The following is an 11,505-nucleotide window of genomic DNA, read 5'->3' as shown; positions in this document are numbered from 1 at the left end:
GGTTGTCTGATCTATAACTGATCATTTTCTATAAAGGCATCTAAAAGAACCAACTTCTGTGCACATCCTAATCAAAATTATTGTTTAGGAGCAGAGTGCAATCGCATTGGACCAAATTTCAGGTGTTTTAAATATGATTTGCAAAGGCCATGTGTACCAAGTATTTGTGGTAATCTTGAATCATTAATTTTATATTGAAATGAGAGAAGTGCTCATTTGAAGAGATTATACAGCCCTTCAAAACTATGGAATAGCTCAGTCAACAGAAAAACTTGCTAGTAAATGTGATGTATGAAACATTAAGATTTATATGCGATTTTAAATATTTCGTTTTTATCTAACTATGAATTTTTGTGGAAGAAAGTGTAATAATAGTATTTGACTATGAACCAATTAAGGAGACATTTTGGAACCAGTTGAAATGCCTCTTTAGAACTAGTCTGTAAGTTCTATAGTTTAAATGCTAGTTATATATTCTTCTTGTCGAAAATACTTATTATGCCAGCCATAAGATAAAATTTTTCAAATTATAATTATTACTTATGCCATTATTGGTACCAGCCTAATGGTGACATAACGACTTGTAAGAGTTGCGTATGACTACGGTTACGGTCGTTCGTTAAGGGTTGAATATAGTAAATCTTCAATGATAACGGAAGAGAAACTTCCCTTTAGTAGAGGCTAGGCATGGCCAGGTGGTTAAGGCACTCGGCTCCTAATCTGGAGGTCGCGAGTTCGAATCCCTGTCACACCAAACATGCTCGCCTTTCGGCCGTGTGGGCATTAGAATGTTACGGTCAATACCACTATTCATTGGTAAAAGAGTAGCTCAAGAGTTGGCGTTGGGTGGTAATGATTAGCTGCTCTCCCTGTAGTCTTACACTGCAAAAGTAGGGATGTCTAGCGCAGATAGCCCTCGTGTACCTTTGCGCAAAATTCAAAACAAACAAACCCTTCGATATAAAATTATTCTTAAATAAATACAATATCTAGTGGGGTAGAATTTACACAAACTTTTATAGGAAAAAAACAACAACAAATTGCGCAATTAAACTTAGCACAATATAGCAGAAGTCGAACAGTAGAAGCACATGAAAAGGTAAGCGATGCCTCTACCCTCGTGAAGTGTTAAGAATATTCTGAATTTAACACTCCTACGAAAAGTAGGGCCTAATAGGCCCCAGAGCAACTTGAAAGGTTATTAATATTAGGCTAATAATTTTGTACTTAAATGAAATTGCCATTTAAATCCATTAATGAATGGATTAAAGAGATTCCCACTGTCCCTATCTACTATCTAGCAAAACCACAGCCAGGGGAACGGGCTTGGAGAAATCAGGACTAGAAACGTCTTTTCGTAGGAGTGTTAAAACTTGATTTACAAATGGCGACTTCCCCTAACGAGATAGTCTAGAGTAATTAGAAAGTTTAGTTAGATAACTAGTTTTTCAGAAAGGAGGAAATAAATCAAAATTTAATACAGTACTGTACAAAATTGTTTAGCACAAAGTCAAAAATTATATTTCAGGCTACATTTAAAGAACACTGGAAGGTAAATCACAGTTAAAACGTCAACATTTTATTAATCTTTATATTTTGTACAACAGTGAAATGTCTCCCACTCGCACAACGGGATGTCTGTAGACTTACACTTCTGAAACCAGGTTTCGATACGCGTGGTAGATAGCTCATTGTGTATCTTTGTGCTTATTTCAAAACAAACAAAAAGCGACAGAAAATCAGTGGAGATTATTGAGCTTAGCAAACAATTAATATTTTGTGTTGCATATTATAATTTATTTCGGTCGAGTCTCAAATAACCAAAAATTTTAATTTTTAGGTTAATTGAATGTCAATATGTTTTCAAATTTATAATATTTGCCAATTACATTGATATACATAGTCTACTTTCTTAACACAAGGGCCTGGCATGGCCTAGCGCGTTAAGGAGTGCGCTTCGTAATCTTAGGGTCGCGGGTTCGCGCCCGAGTCGCGCCAAAGATGCTCACCCTCCCAGCCATGGGGGCGTTATAATGTGACGGTCAATCCCACTTTTCGTTGGTAAAAGAGTAGCCCAAGAATTGGCGGTGGGTGGTGATGACTAGCTTCCTTCCCTCTAGTCTTACACTGCTAAATTAGGGACGGCTAGCACAGATAGCCCTTGAGTAGCTTTGTGCGAAATTCCAAAACAAACTTAACACAAAAATATTTTATTACACAAATAATAATACAATTTACAACAATAGTTACTACAAATAGTTATTTTATATAAAAAAAGTTTTACAAACTGGTTTTATATACAAAAATTTTATTAACAATGATTTTATGTACAAAAGTTTTATAAATTTCCAAACATTATTAAGTCTACTATCTGCTCTGGAACTGAATACTTTATCGACGATTCACGTTGAGCGAATTAGTTTCGAGCTGATATTACTGCAGTTCACTTAACGCATAACAGCTAGATCTTTATTATTGGTTGGTCTGACGTGAGTTTCTTTAGCCGAAATTTTACAATGTTTTCATAGAAATACTAACATCCGAAGTTAATTCACTGAAGTTAAACGATTTATAATGTTCGAAATCTATTAACGTTCGTGGTCAAATATCAAAGCTTCTGAGGTATATAGTATAGTAACTGTAGCAAACCAATAACATACTGTCTTTTCATGCGTCGATTTATTAACTTTAAGGGGAGGCTGTAAAAGGTTTAGTTGGCCAAACAATACTTGATGATATGCTTTTGTTTCGTAAAACATATGTTGATTTTTACACTCGAGAATCTTCAGCAAATTTAGTGAACAAGAGGGAATTTTACGATGCATATTTAACAATATAAGTTGCATCAATTTCTAAATATGTATATATTTAACTAAAACAAACATCAATATTAAAAATAAATACATAATTGTAAATCTATTAAATTTGTGTGTTCCTCTTTTGTTTTGATAACTGAAGACAGTCTTTGAGGCATTGTTGAAACATTTAATCAAAGTGCCCTTTGGATTTTACTCATCTCTAGTATTTTCCCATAAACTTTATTTGGAAGTAACTTTTGATTTGTCTAGTTTTTCATATATCAAATCCCAGATCTGCTCAGTTGGGTTTAAGATATGGGCTGTTTCGAGCAATTGCATCATTTTAATGTCTGACTCCACCAACTTCTTTCTTAACTACGTAACTTCTGTATAAATTGAATAAGAGTTTAAGGTCATTATCTTCTTGATAGTGGAATCCTTTACCAATGATATGCAAACCACTTGGTATATCATGACATATCAGTATCTGATGGTTGTTGCATTGTTACATTATTCCATGTATTTTATGAAGCTCTCTATTGTCTCAGCAGAATAACGCTCACAAACCATCATACTGTCTTCACCATACTTTATGAAAGGTGCTACACATTGACGTACAACCTATGCATTGAACAACATGTTTCACAGGTGGACTCATCCATCCATAACACCACTCTGAGCATCTTCAGTCCAATTTTTGCACTATTTTAGTAAAGGGAAGTCTCATGATAATATTTGGAAACCAAAGTAAAGGTGTTTTTAATACTACACTACCAAATATTCCATTCTCGTTAAATCTTCTTGACAATGTAGACCTGGATACTTTTCTGTTATTTGATACATGGTCATTTATCTCCTGTTTGAGATGAGTGACAGTCTTTCTTTTATCCCAAAAGGTGCATAAAAGAATCAACTTAACATCAGTATTACTAAGTTTAGGTGTTCCGCCTATTCCTTTTCTATATTCAAATGTACCTGTCTCGATCTCACAATCTAGGATGTACTTGTCAGTGCTTGGAGAGCATTTCAAGTCTGCACAATTTGTTGGAGGGTCCAACCAGAATAAAGTAAAGCTTTTTGAGAACTTTCTGCTCCACTGACAATTTTCAACGATTTTTTGCCCATGGAATGACACAAAATTTAATATGTAGTGTTAAACACCGTTTTAATTGAAGATCTATTCAAGAAATGCTGTTGAATTGATTTCTTTTACCATATACCACTACTATATGCTATCTTTTTGCTAGCTTCTTTCTGTATAGTTAAAAACTGTATTGAGGATCCCGAGAGCGATCACTGAGTCACAATAAACTATGGCAAGTAGCATAGAGTTACAGGATGGAAGAATGGTTTGAAAGACGTTCAACAAAGATAAGATAGAACTTCCAATCGGCAGTATCTGGCTGGGAATTATAGTAAGCCATAGTGGGATGAACTGATCAGTGTAGATAACAACGTCATCCAATGAGAGAATGAAACCCAGCCAGCTGTGCCTGGGTAGAAAGGCCAAAATAAAGAATGGTAGACTGTCAATCTCGATAGAGCATAGCTCACTGAAGAAAGAAAACAAAACCCCAGGTGGAATGCTGTAGTAAGAATTGAAATTTAATGAGAGATGAAGAAGGAGTTTGTGAGACTCAGTGTACGAACTACAGGGTGGAGAAATACAGAAAGTGTCTATGCAAATTCAAAACTTCAGATGGTGAATAGGGTCCAGCATCTTCAAGACTAAGATCCTGGCAGAACCATAGACCCATAGTCCAGTTTGGAACAAATGAGGGCATGATAGATTCTGAGCATGAAACATCTCCCATAGAGGTGAAAGAGAAGACATGGAAGATGTTCAGTGCCCTCGTACAATTGACATGTAGCTGCTTCATGTGAGATATGAAATTCAGCTTACTGTAAAAGATAAGCCCTAAGAACTTTGCATCAGGAACCATGAACAACATTACTGAACTAGAGCTCGAAATCAGGGCGTATATCCCGTTGATGGCAAAAGTGCATTCAAATAGTTTTAGAGAAAGAAAAGTTAAAACTACTTGCAGTGGTCCACTTCAACTAACAAATAAGAGCAGTCTGAAGTCTCCACTCAATAAACCTTATGTTTGACGACTGGAGGTTGTTGACATGAAGCCCACTTGCGATAGTACGAGGTATTTGTGTAGTGATAGCATCAGTATTAGTATTGAAAAGTGTGACACTCAAGACACAACCTTAAGGGACTCTAAGTTCGTTGGAAAAGAATGAGAAAGTGTCAAACCCACAACGACTTGGAATCACCTGTACAGTAAAAAGTTCTGGATGAAAGTAGGTAAATGCTCACGTAACTCATAAGAATGGAGGTACCACAAATGCTGTACCTCCATATAATGTCATAAACGTTTCCAAGATCAAACACATGGAGACAAGATGTTTAGTTTTGAAGATTTCTTTGATCAATGTTTCAAGTGAAATAAGGTTGTCCAAGATGGAGCATACTGGGTAGGAGCAGGAAGATCATTTGATTTGAGGAATTAAATAAAACAAGATTAATTATCCTCTCTACAACCTTAAAGAAACAGCTAGTTGAACCACTTGGACAATAGTTAAAAGTAATCTTGCAATCCTTCCCAGGCTTAGAGAATAGCTTATGCCAAGCATGAGGAAAAACAGTTTCCTACCAGATCTGGTTAAAACAACTAGAAGAATAGCAAGAGAGGGAGGAGAGAGATGGCACAATGTCTCATAGTGAACATCATCAGGTCTGATCAATGTACTCTCAGCCAAATAAAGAGCAAAATTTAGTTCCACTAGTGTAAATGAGCAATTATGGTCGTGAAAACGATTAGCTCAAAAGGAAAAGGATGGTCCTTCTACTCGAGACTAGATGGTCAAGAATGTGGGGAAAAAAACATAAGTGCTAAATGCACGAGAAAAGCTCCTGCTGAAAGTATCGGTGATACTCTGTATATCAGCAATTTCTTGGCCACTGGAGAGTGAGATGTGAAGTATACTTCTTACTGATCTTCTGAATTTTGTCCCATATGATTTTAGATCTGGTGGTAGAAGAGATGCTAGTTGTGAACTTAGTTCAAGACTCTTTGGATTTGACATCTAACTTGCTTTACATGGGTCCATTGAAAAGCAGTGCAGTTCAAAAGAGTGGAATGCATGATACATATATTCTAGGTCTGTTTTTGAGCCTACTGTGCCTCCTGGCTAGCAGGTCTCCACCATGAACAGGGATACTGTGGGAAATGTGTCAAGGTCTTAGGAATAGATTGAGCAGCTGTCTGAAGAATACAGTCAGTCAGTGCTGCCATGCAGCCATCTATTGATAGCATATAGACAACAGCTGGATGAAGTTCCAAATGTGTAGTGAAAAACAAGCAGATGGCTTGCTCCAACTTCCACTTAGGCATGTGTGTCAGGTGGTCTTGACTATGGCCAATCTGCCTCAAGACGACAGGAAAATGATCACTCTCTGATGGGTCACTGTCATTCCTCAAAAAAGTGAGATAAAAGTGAAGGAGAGCAGCTAAAATGATCAATGGCAGTAAAAGACTGACTAGGTCTATGAAAGTAAGTATAAGAACCAATACAGAAAAGAGAAAGGTTGTGACTTGAGAGCATACACTCTACAGAATAGCCCGTCTCATCAATATCAACACCACCCCAGAATGGATTGTGTCCATTAAAGTCACCCAGGAGCAAAAAGGAAGAAATCAACCATTCAACAAGAGCATCAAAGTCTGATTGATCATAAGTCTCTCTAGGAGACAAGTATAGAGAATAAACAATCACAGTACAACACAAGGAAACATGGTTGGTGACAGCCTTCAAGGGTGTACTGAGATGCAAAGAAAGGGTGAGCACGTGCTGGAATTGTAGCAGTGAAATGTTGTGCAACAGCATATGTCTGAAATAAAGAGGACAATAACTTTCGATTCCTGAGGTGAGACATGTTGTGAACTGCTTTCAAATACTATATCTCTTTCTCTTTCCTCCATCTAAAGCAAGAACAAACGAAAATAAGATGGATAAGATCCTCAACAATTAACACAGTGAGAGTCTAGTTTGCACTCGCAGTTATCATGCATTTTCCACTGCAACGAATACACATCAAAGAACCACAATGTGATGCTTTTGAGTGACTGAACCACTAATACTGAAAACATCCGAGATGGTTGAGAATATATGGCCATACTTTACAGTTCAGATAACCCACCTTGACAATGACAGATGGACAGAACGATGTAAAAGTCAAAATTAGAGCATTTATAAATAGCATAATTCTGTCCCTGTGAGTGGAGATATGTCTCGCTACATAAACTCCTCAGGTGGCGAAACCAACGAGGATCTTTGACTTGGAGATGTTCTTCAAATCCCTCTCAGCTATACCTTCTCATAATGAATTCAAAGTAGCACAGGAAATAGTCTCAATGGCCATAGAATGTAGCTTCTTGACTGATTGAGGAGAGTCAGCAAGCACCTCTAATCCCTTCTGAATAAAAAGGGAGACATTTGCAATAAACATTTGTCTGAGAAAGAATGAAGTATGAGAAAATGATGTACAGGTGTAGAAGAAGGCAGGAATTTCTGTTCAGTCTTCAAGACGTGGTGGTTACCAATGAGCTGTTTCTTCATTATTTTATTTTTATTCAGAGTTGGGGATTTATAATAAGAGAGAAAAAATTCAGTGCTTACTAATTCCACCCACCATGAAATTCTATGAGGGATGCACTACAATGACAAACAAAGCTACAGCAAAGAAGTTTAAAATTCTACAACAACAGTAGTTTTCTGAAACACATATTCAGTAAAGATGCAGTGTGTACAGACCTATCTTAAATGGTGCCCAATGTACAAATGTAAGGATGGAAACAAGGAGCTTTGGAAATGAAATTTTTATCAGAGCAATAAAAATTTGCTAAAGGAAGAAGTGAGGCATTGCTAGATATTTTAAATGCCTCGAATAAATGTGTGTAATAAGAAAAAGTGTGTTACAGTGATACAGTGAAGTATAAACACAGAAGTATAAAAAATGATTATGTAACAACAATGACTCAAGAGGAGAAACATGTCAAAACTTTCCACTGTATGTTTATACTGTAACAAGCTGACACTATCAGTATCAGTAAAACGGGTATGCAAGCTATTGATGCTGCATTAACGAGACGGAACAACGAAGAATCTTTGATAGCTTGAAGATGCTGCAGTATGGGCTAATGTTTCAGATTATTAATAATTATCGAATTTAAAGCTTCCTAAGAAGGAAGCGACCCGGCACTTTGATGAAGTACTGATAACAAGAATATAGATATAAGAGAAGAGGCTGGCAATTCAAAGTCTCTATCTTCAACCAATGGATAAGCAGATTTATTTTTATTGTTAGATGTTGTACATGATCATAAGTATCAGAACTACTTGTAGGTAGTTGTGTGTACTATATGGCAGGTCATGAGGAGACTAAGGAGAAATCGAATAAAGCCTCATATAATTAGATTTAATGAGAATAAGTAAATTTTTCTGTAGCTAGAAAGACTGTATCTAGACTCCACGATAGTACTCTCCTGTAGCGAAAACTACTTCCACACTCTGAATCAGTTAATTGCGTACTTCAACATAACAACTGCAATAATGAGCCAACCGTTTCTCACCTGAACTCTTTGTAAGTATTTTATTGCTATTATTCATAAACAACGGTAAGCACATTAAAGTACTATAGAGTTAATGCTCGTAAGTAACTGTTTAGCAATATTGTTGATTAAAGTAAAATAGTTTCACCTATTAGATAGATATCGATGTTGAATGTAAATTTTAAGAATATGAAAACTTAATAAAATAATTATTCTTGGAATCTTGGTTTTAGACTTCTTTGTTTTAACTGTAAAGCCTCGAGTTAGTGACTGTGTGCTCCATTCGTCCATGCATCCTCATTTCAAATAAATAGTAGTGTAAATGGCACTATTAGTCAAAGATCAATGGTTAAGCTGAATCAGCAATCATCCTGCCTACGTTACATCAAATAAAAGATGCCAATGATTTTGCAGTGGGAACAGTGTTATCATAATTACAACAAAGAAAAGAACAAGTGATTACCTACTACAGAAGGTATCGAATGCTGCAAAAAAGAGGAACTGTACAACTGGAAAAAGTTACTATCTGTTGTTTGTGCTATAAGTCATTTCCATTTCAAGTAAAGTTTACACTGTAGTTTGGTCATGCAGCATTGAAGTGGCTGGTGATTTTTTTTGCAATCTAGAAAGCCACATAGCATGATGGCTACAAAAACTCTAAGAGTATAACTTTAACAGACCCATTACCTTGGTTGAAATTATGGGAAATACATATGCACTATTCAAAAATCATGTATTAATAAAGAATCCAAATACTATATAAAATGGAAATATGAGATAGTAAAGATAACTGCCCTAATATAAAACAGAATATAGACTAAGATAAGATATCCAAAAATTATAATGAAAGTTGAACACTCAACTGACAGATATTTTGGCAAAAGATACAAGTTTTGAAATAAATATTTAGTGGATCAAAAATACTGGAGCAAAACCATCATGACAAACAGCCACCTTAACATACCAATGCCAAAAATAAGCTAGGTAGAATGAGATTTTTTTTTACGATTTATTATGGCAGAAATTGGAAGATACCAATCGACAAATCAGATGAGTTAGTACTTACACAATCTTAACATTTAGAATCACTCCATCATTTGCACAAATTTGTAAAAGCTGGGTATTTAGAATGATTCCAGTTGGTTGGGTGCTTAGGATCTTTAAATCATGTGAATTGTGCTGTGAATGGAAACATCTTCAAGAAATATCGTGAGCAGCTACGGTACCACCTTAAGAAGTTGCTGTTAATGTTTTTGTCCTCTGCCATAGAGATATACTTGGAATAAAAACACCATTGTTTTGATGGACTACTTTATCAAACGACTAAAAGCATATGCTGTTCCTAATCATGAAGTAGAAACTCTTCAATTAATTTGTCTTAAGGTTTGAAGTGCTTATGGCTATTCATTCAACATATGGATGATATTTTGAATAGTTTTTATTTTCAGTTACTTATCAATTCCTTGTAACCATAAAAAACCAGGACTACAATATTTCAGTTTTTTGGTGGAATGGTGAATTGGTATAGCTGTAATTTTAAATCAGTTAGCCATTTACGTGGATGAACACCAGAAAACGTGAGTTCAAGATCTTCCATTGCTATATAAAATGGTTTCAAGCGTTTATGGTAATTTCTTAAGAACAAATTTATTAATTCAATAAAGAACAGTTACTTGACTTCCACAACAATAATAATTCAAGAATCTAGTATGCGAAAATGCAAAGATAGGAGTAAAATAAAGAAAACAAAAAAACAGCATTGATGTTGAAATAAAATAAAACACCTTATTTATTGAAGACGAAAATAGATGTCGAAAGGTGGTAGAATTATTACTTTGTGATTAAATAATTAAAGTGAGATTAATATATAATTGTAGTTAAATAAACATCGCGGTTAAAACAAACGTAGAATAGGCGCTCTTCTTCTATAACTGACCTACATCTAGCTGCTGTGTTTTTACTCAAATTTATGTGCCCTTCAGGCTATTTGTTACTTCTTTTTAACCACACTCCCTTCTTCTAGATACATTTAATCCAACTTATCATTATATATTGTACTCGCTTCTGCCAATGTTGCACCTCTTTTTTTTTTCTTCATCTGTATGCTTTTTTCAATTGGAAGTGACCATCTTTCCATCAGATTTCAACTTCAGGCTAACCAAGTACAGGCTCATTCAAGCCAATTTCAGAAATCTTATAATTTTTCTTATTCTGATTAATCTGTTGATATGCCCAAGCATTAACTGTGTAGTTGGTTGAGTACCAATCTTTCAAATGTTACAGAATTCATGCTGTTTTTATTTTGTATCCTGAAGAACTTAAAAAATGCGACCTATATAGTTAAGATAGTTCTTGCTTCTGTACGTTGGTATGACCTGTGAGAATTATATATATATATATATAACTGCTAAGCTACATAGACGAATGGAGCTTTATGAAAATAGAACGGTATTTTCATAAAATTAGTGATAAATAAATGAATAATGTGCAGTCCACGTAATGTCTTGGATCATAGAATATGTGCAATGTGATTCTCTAGTCAGCGTTTCAAGCATCTCTTCTTATTCCATGTGTTGTTTCTATAGGGAGAATTGCACTGCATTTATTTTTAGTAAATAATATTTAACACATTATTGGCAAAAATATTTGTGTATATATGCAATGAGCGAATCTAGATTGCTCAAGTTGCAAGAAAATACCGTTTCCGAGTAACTGCTTCTTAATAGCTGACGTTTCTATAATAAGTGTACAACTGGAGCAGTGGCACAAGTAAGCTTCCGCAGTCCACGCAATTGTGGGAACAGGCAAGATGTAAGAAGGCCCAAAGAGACAAATAAACTTGTGAAATTCCAAAAGGGAGAGAACTACAATTTAATTTGTTTGAACTAAAGAGAGGTTAAGCTATTTTAGTATAGTATTGTTGGTTTGTTTTGTAATTTCGCACAAAGCTACTCGAGGGCTATCTGTTCTAGCCGTCCCTAATTTAGCAGTGTAAGACTAGAGGGAAGGCAGCTAGTCATCACCACCCACCGCCAACTCTATTTTAGTATAGTATTGTTGGTTTGTTTTGTAATTTCGCACAAAGC

At 35.4% G+C, this 11,505-nt stretch overlaps 1 protein-coding gene across 1 annotated transcript in view; it reads right to left on the bottom strand.

Annotated features, from left to right (window-relative positions):
- LOC143245020 (uncharacterized) overlaps positions 1-11,505 on the bottom strand; it is a 32,312-nt gene that overhangs the window by 5,746 nt on the left and 15,061 nt on the right. The gene's annotated exons all lie outside the window — the stretch shown is intronic.

This window comes from Tachypleus tridentatus, chromosome 2, assembly GCF_004210375.1.
Source record: "Tachypleus tridentatus isolate NWPU-2018 chromosome 2, ASM421037v1, whole genome shotgun sequence".
NCBI classification, from domain to species: domain Eukaryota; kingdom Metazoa; phylum Arthropoda; class Merostomata; order Xiphosura; family Limulidae; genus Tachypleus; species Tachypleus tridentatus.
This window is presented reverse-complemented; position numbering and strand designations above follow the sequence as displayed.